Here is an 18,948-nt window from a genome sequence, read left to right as displayed (position 1 = left end):
GACAATTAAAAGCAGCAATTCGATGCCATGAAAATATTCGATGTACCGAAAGCCTACCTTTAGTGTTACTGGGCATACGAGCAGAGTGGAGAGAAGATTTAGGTACTTCAGCCGCTGAACTCGTTTATGGAGAAACATTGTGTTTGCCCGGTGAATTATTGTTTTCATCGCAAAGAAACACCCACGACAGTACTCACATTTATTTAAAGACACTTCGAAACCATTTCAAAAATTCCCGTCCTAAGCAATCATCACAACATGGGTCCAAAAGTACTTTTATTTTCAAAGAGATGAAAACCACCACTCACGTGTTTGTCCGGCGTGACACAATCAAAAACGGTTTAGATAACCCATACCACGGCCCTTTTCCAGTAGTTTAACGAGGAGACAAAACATTTGTCGTCCGTGTAAACGGAAAAGAAGTAACAATTTCCATCGATAGATTGAAACCTACGTATGAAGTCAGCGTAAATCAAGAACCAGAAAAAATAACAGTGTCCCGAGAAACAAATACCTACAACAATTTTGAGAACAGCAGACCCAAAAGACAGACTAGATTAACGGGAAGTAATCAAGCAAGTGTCAGTTAAATCATTTTTTCAGTGTAAAATTTTTTTTCTCGTGTAAACGTTGTCTTTTTTTTATATACCTAGTTAACTTCCATTATAACTATATATGTATTATCCATATTTTTCGAAGGGGGGTGTTGTAGCGACAAGCTAATAACGAATAATTATAACTTTTAATTCAGAAATTAAATAACAGATCTCATTATTAAAATTTAAATTTTCGCAATTGGTTATACACACATGTAAAATAGAAATGACATAAAAATTGAAATATCTTACTTATTTTCCGATAATCACCACTTCTCTTTGTCCGATGTTTCTTTGGCATTGTTACAAATGTTAATTTAAGCCAATCAGTTGGTAATATCCCAGGGTCAAAATTCTATTAAAGAAACCATACACTGATTTAATTCCATTTTTTTAACTCCCAAAAACTTTAGTATTTCAGTACTTACTTCATTGGGGCCAAGTGTTTTATCATTTCATTTTATCGTTTATTGCCTATTTAACTTCACTTTTTGTTCAATAATTCAGAAATGTAGATTTTGCATTATTTTAAGTGTTCATTTATTTCTACTTGAAATATTCTGTGTCCGTTTTTGTCCTCTAAACTTTAGGATAGTTGTTTCCATTTGTTTCCGGTGATCCCTTTTAACTTTTTGTGTAGATAAAATGAATCGTATTTCTTTTCGTAGTGTTCAATTTTATTACATTATTTACTATGAAATTTTGTTTTCACATGTCCTATCTTCTGCCTGATTATTGCACGGATCCTCTTGTATTCGTTTTTATTTTATTTCTGACTTATCTTCTTTGGTCCATGAGTCTTAGTATTTCTTCTGTCATCCATCCTTGTTTTCTTTTTAGTTTTACTGTACTTAATTTTGTTTTCTAAACGGTTTTTAATATATTTTTAATTCTCATCCAGTTTTCCTCAGTACTTTCCTCTTTGCCTGATGTCAACTTTATTTTTTTTTCTAATACACAGGTTATTTCTTTTTTTGCGGAATCATTTGACATCTTTTCTCTAAAAATAGTAACTGTTTGCTTATTAGTCCCTGTAACCCTTTTCAATCTCAGTCTTACTTGTTCTACCAGAATTGTGATTTGTTGGTACATCTACACTTGAATATGTTTTGACTTCTTCTTCTTCTTTTGGCATCATAACCCTGGATGGGTCTTTGCCTGTCTGGCTATGTCCTTCCATTCAGATCTCTCTTGTGCCCTTCATCTCCATTGTCTTATGTTTATTGTTTTCAGGTCGTCTTTCTCATATACTTTCCTCAGTATTTTTCTCTCGAATGTCCTGAGTTGGGCTTCATCTTTTTTCGTCATTACCCAAGTTTCACATTCATAGGTTACTACGGGTCTAATCAGTGTTTTGTCGATAGTCATTTTGGTTCTTTTGTCCAATAATTTCGATGTCATATATCTTTTATTAGCATAGTATGTACGATTCCCGCTAGAAATACGTGCATTAATTTCGCTCGGAGTTCTTCTGAATGATTTCTGTGCCGAGATATGTAAAGGCATCTACTCGTTCGATAGTATAGTTATCTATTGTGATATTATTTTCATTGTCAGTTATTCTTTTGACTGTCATATAATTCGTTTTTGCTTCGTTGATTTTGAGACCTCTTTTTCTTGTTTCAGGATCAATTTGTTTGAACACTTCCATTAGTCGTGGCTTATTCCTACTAATTTGGTGTTTATATGGCCGGTTATATTGGTTTTTCTGATGACTGCCTCAAGAACTAGGTTGAATAGCATGGTTGATAGGGCATCTCCCTGTCTTATTCCCATGTTGATGTTAAACAGGGGAGTCAGTTCTCCATCTACTCTGACTGAGGCTTTTGAACCCTGCAACGTCTATGTGTTTTGACTGTTAATACTAAATTTCTGTATTATTTTATTATACATATAAAGTCTATTTCCATTCAGGAAGCCACTAATTCAGGTGTATCTGCTGGTGATCTGCAGGTGCAAAGACAACGCTTTGGAAGTTTGAAAATTGTGTTTGTTATTACTAGGTGCTTTTCTGCACAAAAATACATATTTCCTCCATCATTTCGTATTCCCAGACCATATATTATTTTCGTATGATATCTTCCGTTTTTCTTCGCCAATCTTCACATTCAAATCTTTCATGACCATATTGTGCTTGTGGTTCTTTGTAAATGCTAATACTTTTTTGAAATATAAAATCTAAAAATAAAGTACATAACACATGACTCCAAGATAGAGGCAAATATTTGGTTTATTCCTAAAAACTATAAAATATTCATTGTAAAATATTAGGTATCAGGTAGTAAACTGATTGGTCACTCTTTCCCATATTTTTGAGGTAGTTTTTGTGAACAAAATGTAACATATTTAAATGTTTGTTATTTAGTTAGTGCTTATATACATAATATATTTTCATTGCAAGATAAATCTTGTAGTGCACAACAATTTTAACAAATTTCTGTATGGTATTTACATTTTACGTATTTAGTATTATTACTATTATTTTAAAGATTTGTATATATTTCATTTCCTATATCACAAATACGAAATATTAAAAATGACAAATTCCTATCGTAGACCCTAACGAATCTATGCTAAACCCATTTCGCCCAAGGACCTAGACACGTATACAGTATTAAGGTATTCATCAAAATCGGCATCAAATAACCAACTTACCCTAAAACGAAATAACCAATCAGGATTGTTACCGCAGATGTTCACCGCACATTCTGAATATTCAACAGTGACAACATTTGCACGGGATCCCCAAACATCATCTGCATGGAAATCGCCGATAAAATTTTGAACAGGATAAACGCCCATGAATTTGCCTACAATCTATCGATACGGGGTAGCACATAAAGCAAAGTTGTACATTTCAGAACAAAATAAATAATCTATAAACATTTTTTATTCTTATATATAAATGGTTATCGTATGCCGCATCTCAACCATTACACTTTCTTCTCATAGTAGTCATATTTCTGTAGATTTCTTAATACAACTTTCCGTATACATCAAAGAATTAGTTTATATTTGTTATACAGTCTGCTAGGCAGTAAAACAAAATTTGCGAGTTATAATATAATGATGTTTCTATTTATGTTTAAAAGGTTTAAACAGACAAATGAACAAGTGGAAGTAGAAGGAAGAATCGAAATATCAATAGAACAAGTGAAAGAAGCAGTTAAGGGAATGAAATTTAAAAAATCTCCAGGCCCAGGCGGAATACATCCAGAGTTGATTAGGTATGGATCATCAACACTGTTTGAGATGATCCGAAAATTATTCGAAAGATGCTTAAACGGAGAAGAAGTTCCAGAAGAATAAAGACAATCGTATATCTCTCCAATATACAAGAAAGGCACAAAGATGGATCCTAAAAACTATAGAGGAATCGCAGTGATTGCTACTATAGGCCGACTATACTCAAAAGTACTACGAAACCTAATAGAAAATGATATTAAAGACAAACAACCCGAAGAACAAGCGGGATTTAGGGCCGGACGCTCCACTATGGATAATATTTTCACATTAAAAATTGCAATGGAAAAAGGAGTGCAGAGAAATAGAGAAACTCATATAGCTTTAATAGATTTGGAAAAAGCATATGACAGTGTACCGATCTCCCAACTATGGATAGAAATGGGTAACTTGAAAATAAACCCAATTCTTATTAACGCCACTCAAAAATATTACGAACAAAACTTTGCAAGAATTAAAATGGGACTAGAAGTCACCTCTCCTTTTCAAACAACAAAGGGACTAAGACAAGGCTACTGTCTGTCACCCACCTTATTTAAAATCTATTTGACAGATCCTTAGTGAAATAAGTAAAAAAATGTAGAAACATGGGAATAACGGTGGAAAAAAACAAGCTATATACACTTTTCTTTGCGGATGACCAGGTAGTAATTGCCGAAGACAGCTACGATCTTAGCTATATGGTAAGAAAACTACAAGAAGAATATAAGGTGGCAGGTCTAAATATGAATATGACAAAATGTGAATATCTCTCAGTGGGAACAGATGAAATATGTGACCTAGTCTTGGAAGACGACAAAATCAAAGGCGTGCAATCCTGCAAATATTTGGGGGTCATTTTCAACAAGAAGGGAAATAGCGCAGATGAAATCAGGGAAAGAATAAACAAGGGCAGAGCAGCGACCCGTGCCTTAAACTCTCTTCTCTGGCAAAAAACAATTCGACGAAAAACCAAAAAACACATTTACGGTAGTATAGTCCAAAGTATTACACTTTACGGTTCGGAAGTATAGGACGTCACCAAAGCTAATAGAAACAAACTTATGACGACAGAAATGGATTATCTGAGACGAAGCTGCGGTAGATCGAAACTGGAGAGAGTTAGAAACGAACAAATAAGAAACGAAATGAAAATGGAGAGAAATATCAATGATGACATAGAAAGAAAACAATTAATCTGGTTCGGACATGTTAAAAGAATGCCAGAGTACAGATGGCCTAGAAGAGTACTGGAATGGATCCCTCCTGAAAGAAGAAAGAGAGGACGACCACGGAGAACTTGGCGCAACGATATTGATGAAGCAATGGCGGCAAGAGACTTAGAAGAGGCAACTGCATATGACAGAAAAAGATGGAAATTGGGGGCGGAGAAGCGGCGACAGCCGTAATAAATCCGTTAAAAAAAATGTTTCTATTTATGTATTTAATCAGATTACAGTAGTTTAGAGCGGCGCCATGCATTGTACCGCATTTCGCATTAGTCATTTTTACCCCCACCACAGTGATACTGGCCGGCCAGTAAAGATATTTCAAAACCTTGTAGGCCTCGTAAACATGCATGCCCGAAAAAATAATTGGACCCTAAAACATTTACCATTTACCGTAATTTTTTTAACGAGCATAGCATTGATTTGAAAAAGGTGTTTCTGTGTGTACTGATAGTTGCCCATCAATGTTGGGGCGAAAAATAAGGTTTGTTCAGCTGTTGAAAAAAACACTTGCAAAATGATATTTATTGAGTTTCCATTGTATCATTCATCAAGAGAGCATATCTGCTAAATTTGGTGAAAATTTCAGCGGTGTTATGAAAACACTTGTAAAGATTGTAAATGTCATAAGATCAAATAAACTAAACCACAGAGAGTTTCAAAAATTTTTGAAACAACTTATGTCACAATATGGGGACATTCTTTAAAACACAGAAGTGAGATGTCTGAGTAAGGGTAAAGTTTTGGAACGTTTCTTCAGCAATCGACATGAGATTACTCTGCTTTTGGCTACAAAGAATAAATAGTTTCCTGATATTCATAATTTTAGTTGGTGGCTTAAAGTAGCGTTTCTTACTGATACAATGAGCATTATGAATGAAACATTGACTAAATTGCAAGGAGACTACAATAACATTGTAACGAAAATGATGAGTATTGTGTTTTCACTGGAGCAGAAGCTGAATATATATATTAAAGAATTGTCAAATGAAGATTATTCCAGCTTTCCTTCCGTTAAAGCATTGTTTGATGAAAATTCAGATAAAAGTCAAGAGATTTCTGACCTACTGAAGCTGTTAGCAGACCTAAAAGATGAAATGTCTGTGAGGTTTAGTGACTTCAGGAAGTTCCAAGAACCATTTCGCTTAGTGGAAAATCCATGGGCAATAACAACAGCAAATGTAGCTCATCTTTCTATTTTTGGATACGAAGCTAGGGATTTGAAAAATGAGTTAATTGATCTTCAGAATGATATAGAGCTCAAAAGTATTTTTGAAGAAAAAAAGAAGAAAAAAGCTCACTATAAGTTTTGAGAAGCAGTTGAAAATGGTAAATTTCCCAACTTAATTGACTGTGCTCAGAAAATTTTGTATATTTTTGCATCTATATATGTCTGTGAATGTACATTCAGTAAGCTGAAGTTCATAAAAAACAAGTACAGCTCTAGGCTAACTAGTGAGAATGTTGAAAACATTTTGAGAATTTCAGTTTCTTCCCAACCTGCTAACATAGATGTCATTCTAGAGAGCTATGAAAGATTTCGCCCGTCGACTTCAAAGAATTAACAAATTCAGGACTTGACATTCCTGGAGTCAAGTTGAAGACATTTTCCTACATTTAACATGCAAAACAGCCCATATAATATATAATTATATTGTTTTTATGTAACTTGTAATAAACTTATGTTATAGTCATAAAGTCTTAAAGTTATTTCATAGCACCACTTGTACTTGCGGCCCTGAGGAAAATTACATTTAAACTATTAGGCTCTCAAAGGAATACTAGTGAGGATACCTGCTCTATATAGAACATAATCATATTGCTTATAGTGATATTAACTATCACCAAACACTTATCTCTCATAGTAATACGTATCTATCAACCGACCGACTTAATACACTCGTATATATTGTTGTGAATTTATTAATTGTTATGTCTTTAATTTATAATGTCTTTATCAAAAGGTTCTTATCTAAATTTATTAAAAAGCACAATAACTGATATTAATTTATTTATCACTAAAAATACATAATTTATTAAAAAGCGAGCGTAACATTTATATCGCGGGCGCGAATCTTCTTTATTAACTGTCCCTTCCAAATAAAATGTCCTGTTAATATATGCCAGTGCCGTTATCTCGAAAAGTCTAAAACCTTCTTGAGTAGACGACGGCGAAACGGTAAAGGCAAACTGGATTTCCCTCGCATCGGTTCGACCTTTTTCTGAACCAACTAGGTTGGTCACGGGCAGTGTCTTTTGTTACCAGGTAGAAAAGGTAACGTGATGCATCTTGGAGTTTCAAGGTTTTACCGGGAGCTGGCACTTGGCATTGAAGTTCTGCAACTCGACCAAACTTCCTTCGAAAGACGGATGCCAACCCTGGTGCGTCTTTGATACTGGCCGGGATGGTAAGGGCCAGCGAGTAGTCATCGGGGAGCGCGAGTAGGTCTTGCTTTTCTTCAGTGGTAACACCATGTCTCGCTTTACCGGTACCTCCATAGGCACCCATGAATTCCTTAAACGTGAGGTCAGACACATCTTGGACTTGGTTTACTTCCACTTCTTCATCTAAGTCGTGGTCACCTTCGAAAGACGCCAGCCGGTTATGGTGTACTATCATCGGCTTTCCCCTCGGAATCTTGCTTATTCGATAGATGACATCGTTGATTTTCTCCATGACGAGGTATGGACCTTCCCAAAACTGCTGCAATTTGGGAGAACAACCTTTTCGCTTCTTGGGATTATACAGCCAGACTTTGTCGTTCTTCTTAAAGCTACCTTTTTCGGCTTGTGTATCGTACCGTTTGGTGGGAACGGACCAAGTCATGTACATCGTCCTTTCTTTTTCGTAATTCGATCACATAATCTTCACCCGCTACATCTTCTCCAGGTCGACACCCAAACTCTAGATCACAAGGTGGTCGCATTTCGCGTCCGAATAGGACTTTGGCTGGTGTCTGGCCTGTTGATTCGTTAACAGCAGATCTGTAGGCCATTGTGAAGAACGGAAGGTATTGGTACCAGTCTCGCTGATGATCGGACACCATCTTTGTCAAATACTTGCCAACTGTCCTATTCATTCGTTCTACCATACCATACGATTGCGGATGATACGCGGTAGTTCTTGTTTTCTTCATGCCTAGTCTATCACATATTCCTTGGAATAGATCGCTTTCGAAGTTCCTGCCTTGGTCACTATGGATCTCCAAAGGCACTCCAAATCGGCTGATATATTCTTGGATCAACTTATCTGTAACGGTGGCGGCCTTCTGGTCTGGAAGTGCGTAAATCTCGACCCACTTAGTGAAGTAATTCATTACTACCAGCATGTACTTGCCTCCATTTTCACTTTCTGGAAATGGCCCAGCGATGTAAAAAGCTATTCTTTCAAACGGGCTTCCAACATTATATTGTCTCATAGGAGCTCTCCTTTTTCGGTAAGGCCCGTTACTCGTGGCACAAATAGTACATTTCTTACACCAGTCTTTTACATCGTCGGAACTGTTCATCCAATAAAACTGTTCCCGAATTCGCTGAAGGGTTTTCCTTACACCAAAATGCTCTTTGCTGCTCTATGGGATCACCAACTCTCTTCTCTTCTCTGAACCGTCATCATTTTCCAGGACTCGTTTGAGCAAGCCATCTTCGATGATAAATGAGTCCCACTGGGCCCAATACGTCTTAACTACTGAGCATAGATTTGATATTCCCTGCCAAGGTGGTCGACGGTTTTCCTCTTTCCATTTTCGGATTTTCTGTATAACTGGATCTCTCTCTTGTTCTTCCCTTATCTTAGTAGGCGTCCAGTCGTCGTTGACAATCGTCGTTCTTAGCACTGCTGCTTCCTTGGATTCCGTTTTGTTGCAGTGAGAACACTCTGCTGGGCATGGCCTTCTGGAAAGAGAATCAGCGTTTCTGTGGCTAACTCCGGCCCGGTGCTCAATCTTAAAATCGTATTCTTGGAGTCGTTCGATCCACCTGGCTATCTAACCTTTTGGATTCTTAAACTGCATCAACCACTTAAGGGCAGCATGGTCGGTTCGGATTAGAAACTTTCTGCCATAGAGGTATTGATAGAAGTGCTCTACTGATTTAACTACTGCTAGAAGTTCTCTTCTCGTGACGCAATAATTCCGCTCAGGTTTTGAAAGAACTTTACTAAAATATCCGAGGACTCGTTCCTGTCCTCCTTGAATCTGAGACAGCACTCCTCCAATTCCCACATTACCTGCATCCGTATCTAAGATGAACTCTCCTTCTGGCAGTGGATACCCTAAAATTGGTGCTGTTATTAGATGTTTTTTTAAGGTCTCAAAGGCATTTTGGCAGTCTGTATCCCAGCGGTATTCTCTTGCTTCCTTTATAAGTCGCGTTAATGGCTTAGCGATATCTGCAAACTTCTTGATAAACCTCCGGTAGTAAGTACATAGTCCAAGAAAACTTCTCACTTGATGTTTGTCAGTTGGTTTTGGCCATTCCTTAATGGAATCGATTTTTCCCTTATCCACGGCCACTCCTTCTTTACTGACTATATGACCCAGATAATTGACTTTACCTTGAAATAGCTGGCACTTCTTGGGGTTTAGCATCAATTGGGCAGCTTTAAGTCGATTAAAAACGTTTTCTAAATTCCTCAAATGATCTTCGAATGTCTCCCCCAAGACGATTATGTCATCTAAATAAACCAGGCATGTTTTCCAAGATAACCCTCTCAACACATTTTCCATAAGCCTCTCAAATGTCGCAGGAGCATTACAAAGTCCAAATGGCATAACGTTGAATTGCCACAATCCAGATCCTGTGATGAAGGCTGTCTTTTCTTTATCGACTGGGTCCATTTCTACCTGCCAGTATCCAGACTTCAAATCTAAAGTAGAAAACAATTTACTTCCAGCCAATGTGTCCAATGTGTCATCGATCCGAGGCAGAGGATAACTATCTTTCTTGGTAACGTTGTTCAGCAAACGGTAATCCACACAGAACCTCGTCGTTCCGTCTTTCTTCTTAACCAGGACCACCGGAGAGACCCATGGGCTCGTAGAAGGTTCTATCACCCCGTCTTTCTTCATTTCCTGAACAATCGTTTCAGCTTCCTCTCTCTTCGCCTGTGGTAATCGTCGAGCTGTTTGACGAATTGGCTTAGAATTACCAGTATCAATTTTATGCTTAACAACGGTAGTTCTTCCCGTCTTTCCTCCTTTCGGTACGAAAATATCACGATACTGCCGCAGAAATTCCCTTAATTTCCTTTTCTCCATCTGATTTAGAGACTGTCCTGCAACTGCAACCATTTGGTCGAATTTGTCGTTGGAATTATCAGATGTTGTCGCCTGACGGATTATGGATGTCACAGGTACACAAGTTCCTACTTTTATCTCTTTCTTTATGGTCACTGGGTAGTCGTTGACATTGATAAGTCTCACAGGAATTTCTTTAGCCGAAGTCACCAATTCCTTTCCAATTATGATTCCACGGCCAACCTCATCGTCGTGGTTCCAAGGCTCCATCATAGCAGGTTTCCCTTCGTCCACAATTCCCTGTAGCCGCGCTACTATGATCATTTCGCTTCTTGCAGGCACGACTGTATCTTCTGTAATGGCTGCTTGCACAGTGTTGTCATTATGTGGATGGAGAAATACGTCCTCGTTGCCAACTTTGATTACCTTATTCTTAAAATCCAATTGGAATCCATGCATATTCATTACGTCCATTCCTAATATAACATCCTCTTCGATGTCAGCAACTATAACAGTATGGACGAACTTTTCTGCTCCAATTCCCAATTGTACCTGGATTTCTCCAAGAATGTTGGCATTTTCACCTGTAGCGGTCCGAAGTCGCAACCTCGTTGGTAACAGTTTCTTTCGGCTGTTTATAACTGTCGGGCGTATAATGGTTCTGGTCGCTCCGGTATCCACCAACAACGTATGTCTTTTACCATTTATTTCTCCATCTACATATACACTATCTTCACGACATTTCAAAGAAGCTATTAGTATAAGAGGGTCTTTGGAAAAGTTCCGGGTCGAAGCTGCTCCCCTAAGGCCGACTCGTTCTGGTTTTTCGTTTTCTTGCATGTAATAATTTTTATCATATTAACGAGCTGGTCAAGTTTATCTTCATCTCCTTCCTCTTTTACAGTCCTAACTTTACTGTATTCTCCAGAGGCCTGCGTAGCTGACTCGTATTCGAGGGCGGCGGATAAGACATCAACCAGCGTTTTGTGACGAGCTAATCGCAGTGTTCTCTGCATTTCATGATCACGAAGACCATCAATAAACGTTTGAACGGCCAATTTTTCCATCATGTCTTCGGGAGCTGTTGGATAAGCATATCGTACTAATCTGGCAATATCTACCTCATATTCTTGAAGAGCCTCATCTTTCTTCTGTCTACGATTTTTAAGCTGTGACTGATATACATGCTCCAAATGTTCGTGGCCATATCGCATATTTAACCTCTTCTTCAGTTGTTCGAAATCATCGGTCTCCTCTACGGCTATGGTCTGAAGCACATCTAAGGCATCTCCTCGAAGAGCGATAGTCAGGTTTACAGCCTTTTCTTTTTCAGACCATCCATTTGCTCTTGCGGCTGATTCGAACTGTTTCATGTAGTTGTTCCATGATGATTTTCCGTCGAAAGTTGGGACTTTCACATGGACAGTACCTCCACTTCCTTCAAATTTCGGTCGTGTTTCCAACTTACATTTCGTCTCGTCTTCTTTTGTCTCCACTGTAATTGGATTGTTTCCTCTCTCTGCTGTCCCGGTTTCCTCCATCTTCCTTTCTATCTCTTTAATCTTTTCTTCGAAGGCCGATATATCGGCAGCAACTTGGTTTTTTAGCGAAGACATTCTATCGTCGAGGGCAGACATCTCAGAAGTTACTTTAGAGATTTCCAAAGAGATATTAGCAGAGACTTTGCTTTCCAGCGAAGAAATCTCGTTAGAAACTTTGTCTTCCAAAGAAGCGATGTCGCCGGAAACTTTGTTCTTCAATGATGCGATGTCACCAGAAACTTTCGCTACATCACCAGAAACTTTGGCTACATCAGAAGAAACTTTCGAAATCGACGAGAGGACAGCATCTTCAAATATATAAGTCTCTGGATCTAGACCTTCTTCTAGCAAAGCGTTCTTTAGTCGTTGGACTAACTCAGCCTTTTTTCCGGTAGAAGCTAATTCTCTGTCTTCAAGATGTCTTCTTAAATTAGTCACTGTCAGCTCATAAATCGTCGTCATTTTCACAATTTATTTTATATTCAAATTTATCTTAAGTATTCCACTGTTCTGACACCATTTGTTGTGAATTTATTAATTGTTATGTCTTTAATTTATAATGTCTTTATCAAAAGGTTCTTATCTAAATTTATTAAAAAGCACAATAACTGATATTAATTTATTTATCACTAAAAATACATAATTTATTAAAAAGCGAGCGTAACATTTATATCGCGGGCGCGAATCTTCTTTATTAACTGTCCCTTCCAAATAAAATGTCCTGTTAATATATGCCAGTGCCGTTATCTCGAAAAGTCTAAAACCTTCTTGAGTAGACGACGGCGAAACGGTAAAGGCAAACTGGATTTCCCTCGCATCGGTTCGACCTTTTTCTGAAAGGTCGTTCAGGTAAAATAGAAGCCTCTCGTAAAATCTAAAACATATTAGAATTAGTCATCATATATTTTACAGTTATTTTTAGGCCAGGATATTTATCGTAACAATATCATTTTTCAAAGTAAAACACTTGCGCGTCACGATTTATACAAAGTGACGTCACTTGTATTTAAAATTTCCAGAACATCAACCTTAGAGTTCAAATTTTCCTAACACAGCTAATAATACGAAACCCATACGGAACTACTCTATCTTTTATAGGCGTCAACTGTTGTTGGCAATAAATAACCATGATTTTGATTTTGTTGTAGTTAACCGTGAGTCCAAGCTTGGTACTTTCTAGATCGACTTTTTTTTATTTTGTTAAGTTAGTAGTTTGTTCTGCATAGAGGCTCGAACTGATATAACAAGCCCACAATCTTAGCTGCTAACACAGTGGACCAACGTCTATATTGAAGCCTGCATTTATCTGAAACCTATAATTAGCAATTGTGAAGACTACACTTAACTCTCCTTCAGAAGATACAGAATTAGCTATAAGTGTATTTTAAATTTTTATTTATTGTTTATTGTACAATTAGCACTAAGATAAGACGTACCTTCACCTCAGAAAGAGCTAATCGAAGCCCTGACATAAAATTTGCATCTCAAGAGTCGATTTGTGGTTACACAACTGAGGTGTCGTTTTATTGTTAAACAATTGGCTCCCAATGATCTAGATGGTAGCTTTATCCTCACACATTGGTTGCTATTTTGTTACATACTTTATTTAAATTTCGAATCTTATATTGAAGCAGCAGTCATAAATACTTCTAAATGTTACTACAATGCTTATCACTTAACTACCTTAACTACCTATTTCAATAGATATTTTATAGATGCTTCACATTTTAAAAAACTACTTAAAAACAATAATTTTACATTATACAGGAGTATTTCTTAATCTTAATGAGTCACACGATAGATACTAAAATGATGCGTTACCTTACAAAACCATAAATACTTGTAATGTTGCATAATTCTTTTGCTAAAGGCGAAATAAGAAAACAAAACCTCTTTGTACAAAATATTTAATTAAAATCAAAACATTTTATACTGAATCGTTTTTTAAAACATAGCGAGAAAAGGAAACAGAGAAAAGCATATTATTCTATGTCTAGTTCGTCGTGACAGTTATCTAATAGATATCAGGCTCACTTAATAACGTTACTTTTCTACCAGAGCTTCCACCATTAGTCCAAATCGACAAACAGTGATGGTAAAGTCGATGCGTTTTTCAGATCCGGTTCCATGAAACCGGATCAGACGATGGCATAACGTGCAAAATCCTACAAATAAAATTGTACGAAGAATGATGCATTGAATTTATATTTCCACTATGTTTTCCTATATCTATGGCTGCAGGAATAATACAAGGAGATTGTTTCTAGTTTCTTAATCAGTGAAAATATTTTAAATTAGATTTTTTAGGCCTGCTAAACTTTATGAAAATTTTAAAATGTATATAATTTAAATAATGAATTTTTTGCTCGTGTGAGTTCATTTCAAACTGGGTATTACAAATAAATGACAAACTTACACACAATACGTTTATTTAGTAAACGACAACCGGTTTTGACCACTACAGTTTTCTGGTCTTCATCAGGTCACCGGTAAAGTACAATCTTTATAAAGATAAAAAAAAACACATATTGTAATACTACTAATTTAATCAAACCTTACACCAGGTATGGTACAAAAGGTGCCAATATTTCTTATGTTAGTTAAAATTGAGGGAGAGTGACTTTTTATTGGATGTAATGCTGAAATTGGTAATAATGTAATTGGTAAATTAAAATGGTGACATTAGTATAAAAATAATATAAGCAATACTTACATTCCTGTACAAGGTCTATTGTTAAGATTACGTGTTTCAAATGCTCATTTATACTTAAAGTTAAAAATGCTCGTGTTTATGCTCACTTAAGTTAAAAACCCATTTATGGGCTCGACCTAAAAAGACGGACACTTCTTGAGGCGCTAGTCTAGAATCTACTTTGTGTTGTGATTGATTGTAAATAAAAAAAGAAAACAGAAAGGACGTTATTATTTGCAACTGTGTCAGTGATGTTAGTAAATGTATTAAAGACACTAGTTATCTTTATTCTAAAGATATATTCATGAAGATATGTGTTATTTATTTTTTTTTATTTAATTTTAAAATTAAATAAAAAGTTAGTAACCTATTTCTAAATGATATATGTAATATGGCTCTTAATCAGCAAAATAAGGGGGTTTTCATAAAAAGTTTGCCAAAGTTATTATTCTAACCTGTGAGTAGGTAATACTGTAAAATAATTAGCAAATGAACAAATGGGAGACTTGTGAGTTCGTCAGCGTTTTATAAAAACTATTATGTAAAACAAATTGTAAAATTACAAAATTAAAATGAACACAGAAACATATAGAAAATACAGAAAACACTTCACACACACGACAACACACAAACACAAATTTTAGATTGATCTAACTTCTATCTATATTATATTTATATCATTTAGAAATGAGTTATTAACTCATCTTAAAATTAAAAAAATTAATAGTAGTTATTCCTTTTTTGTTTACAATCCATCACAACACAAAGTATTCGCTATGACAGGCTTCACACGATGGTAGAAATGTTTCAAAATCTCGTGAACCTCATAAATACGCATGCCCGAAAAAATAAATGGATCCCAAAAACATGCACCATTTTAATTTCATAGGAAATTAGGAGACAGGGTAGGATTTTCACGTGCTAATAAACATGACATATTATGTTTCTCGAATCTTAAACATTCCAGTTAGTCATCGCATTTGTATTTTATCCCACATTGAAAGATGCAATAAAAATTTATGACTTTCCGTCTTCCCTGCCGATAAGAATTGCTGTGTAAAAATGTAAAATATTTACATTGCACTAATTTGGCTTATGCCAAATGCTATTCAACCTAGTTCTTGAGGCAGTCATCAGAAAAACCAATATAACCGGCCATATAAACACCAAATCAGTACAAATTACTGCATATGCAGACGATGTAGCCATCATTAGTAGGAATAAGCCACGACTAATGGAAGTGTTCAAACAAATTGATCCTGAAGCAAGAAAAAGAGGTCTCAAAATAAACGAAGTATATGACAGTCAAAAGAATAACTGACAATGAAAATAATACCACAATAGACAACTATACTATCGAACGAGTGGATGCCTTTACATATCTCGGCACAGAAATCAATCAGAAGAACTCCGTAAGTAGCGAAATTAATGCACGTATTTCCAGCGGGAATCGTACATACTATGCTAATAAAAGATTGATGACATCGAAATTATTAGACAAAAGAACCAAAATGACTATCTACAGAACACTGATTAGACCCGTAGTAACCGATGGATGTGAAACTTGGGTAATGACGAAAAAAGATGAAGCCCAACTCAGGACATTCGAGAGAAAAATACTGAGGAAAGTATATGGCCCGGTACAAGAGGAAGATGGCACATGGAGAATCAGGAGAAACGACGAGGTTAATGAGTTTAATGAAGGTTATGACATTGTAGGATTTGTGAAAAGTTAAAGACTGTCATGGCTGGGACATGTGCAGAGACAAAGCGATGCAAAAACAACTCAGAAAATGTTACAATGGAAGCCCATAGGAAGGCGAAAAAAAGGAAGGCCCAGAACGAGATGGTTGGATGATGTGGAAGACGACCTGAAAACAATGAACATAAGACAATGGAGAAGAAGGGCACAAGAGAGATCTGAATGGAAGGACATAGCCAGACAGGCAAAGACCCATCCAGGGTTATGATGCCAAAAGAAGAAGAAGAAGAAATAATTTGGCTTATAAATAAACCTTTTAAGAACTGAAAAAAAATTTAGAGAACAAATAAATCAATAACAAATCAATGTATGATAGAAAAATAATAGGATATTGGTTTTAAATACAGCAAAATATGTTTATACGATTATATACGCAGAATAATGTTCAAGAGTTCGCCCATACAAAAAGTGGTCATAATTTATTAAACAGTTTTGTATAAATCCATTTTTAGGTTGTGATAAGGGAATAACTAAAAACAATGTTTTAAAATAAAATAAGCCCAAACTAAAGTATCAAAAACTGATAGAACAAGGTTACACACTTTTAAAAGTGATTTTTTTTAATTCATTAATTTGTCATGAGAATACAAAACATATAAGTAAGTAAGTAAAAAACGACTTGAAACGCAATGAACATAAATAGTACCTTACTATAAAATATTAAAAATGATTGTTCACAAAAAAAAAATAAAAATATTAAAGCTATTTCACTTACGCAAAAACTAGTTCGTCTCTGTCTTACTACGATAACGCACTGAAGAGAACTAAATGTTTTTAGCAATGTCTGATATCATTGTTTGGTTCGTAGATCTATTTTGCGTAGTTTTATTCGCTGACAGGTATGAAGCCCTCAGGAGTTAATGAATAGAATCACAGAAGTGAGTCAGAGATATGAACTTTCACTGAACATTAAGAAAACAAAATGTATGATGATCTCTAAGAAGAAACAGCAAATTGAAAGAATCAGTGTGAATGGTCAAGCAATATAAAGAGTGAAAACATACACCTACTTAAAGTATGTTAAGTCGTGGACTTTCACAGACGCTATCTGCAAGAAAATTGAGGCTTTCGAAATGTGGATTTATCGTAGAATCCTGAAGATATCCTATACGGAGCACGTTACTAATTAAAACCTTTTATTAAGAATGCAAAAAGAAAAAGAGTTGTTAACCACAATAAAAACAAACAAAGTTGAATACCTCGGTCACATAATGAGAAACAGCGAAAGATATGGGTTGCTTCAATTAATTCTTCAAGGAAAAGTAGAAAGAAAAGAACATCCAGGAAGGCGAAGAATTCTGGCTGAAAAATCTACGTACGTGGTTTAACACGATGATGGTGGTTTAACATGATGGTCGGCCACATCCAAAACGGATAGGCACTACAAGAAGAAGACAACAAAAAGTAGCTTCTAGCATATTGGCATCTGTTGGACCATACCTGATGTAAGGTTTAGTTAAATTAGTAGGTAGTATTACAGGGACGTAATGATGACCAGAAAACTGTAGTGGTCCAAACCGGTCGTCGCTTACTAAATAAAACTTAGCAAATAAACATTTATTTTTACTACCCAGTTTATACTTAATTTCTCTAAATTTCATTACATAATATAAAACACTTATTTATTTCCACAGACTGTATCCAACTTGGCATGATTCGATGAAGCATTAGCTTCCTCTAAAAAATCCTAATTTGAATAGAGCTATTTTTATGCAAACCACCTACCATCATTATTATCTTTGCCTTTATTCATATGCGGGTAGTTTTCCCCCATAGTATTTCTCCATTATTTGCTCTCTTGGGGCCATAACAATATTCATATCTTTCCTTAGTGTATCTTCGCACTGGGTTTTTTCGGATTTCCTCTCCCACTTATTTCAGGAACTTACAGTTCTTACAGGAACCTTATAGTTCGTATAAGGTGATTATTATTTCCACGTCTAACAGATAAAATAATAGATCTAATTGAATTGACGAATCTACGGTATCATAATGATCAGATTGTAATGACATAATACGCTCTCCTCGAATAAAAACTAATCTGTGAATTATGTTATTATTATAATTTTTGTATAATAACCTTTTTTTTCGTACAAATGCTTATTTAATATTAAATCTACAAGGGTGAAACGGGTATCCGGGCAAGCTCTAATCTCAGAGTTTTTTGGACTATTGCTACTAAATTTTTCACAGAGCAAATATGACCGTGATTATTTTCTGAAAACCTCGGAAAAATACTGTGGACCAAGATGACGCTTCATAATTAGGCGACTTTATTGACATACTGGTTTTATGTTAATTAAACTTTACAACTCGTAACAAACTAGGGCACGAATAATATTTAATTTCATCATTAAAACCATATAAATAAACTTCGTATGATAGAAATTGGTAACGCTTGTACAAGCAAAACATTTGATGTTGATTTCAAGTGTGACATCTTAGACCAAACACGATTACGATTATCTTCATAAAACTGCCAAGAGAGTATGCACAGGGCTGATATTTCATAACTAAGCTAATATATTAACAAACTAGTGTTATATTTATCCAAATGTAAAATCACAAAAAAAAATTGCTACACTTCTTTCTTGATTCGGGAAGACCGAATTCGTAGTTTATTTATTTCTAGCGATTCTCACCACTCTTCCTTATGCCGTAACTGTGTG

Source organism: Diabrotica undecimpunctata, chromosome 1, assembly GCF_040954645.1.
Source record: "Diabrotica undecimpunctata isolate CICGRU chromosome 1, icDiaUnde3, whole genome shotgun sequence".
Lineage (NCBI taxonomy): Eukaryota > Metazoa > Arthropoda > Insecta > Coleoptera > Chrysomelidae > Diabrotica > Diabrotica undecimpunctata.
This window is presented reverse-complemented; position numbering follows the sequence as displayed.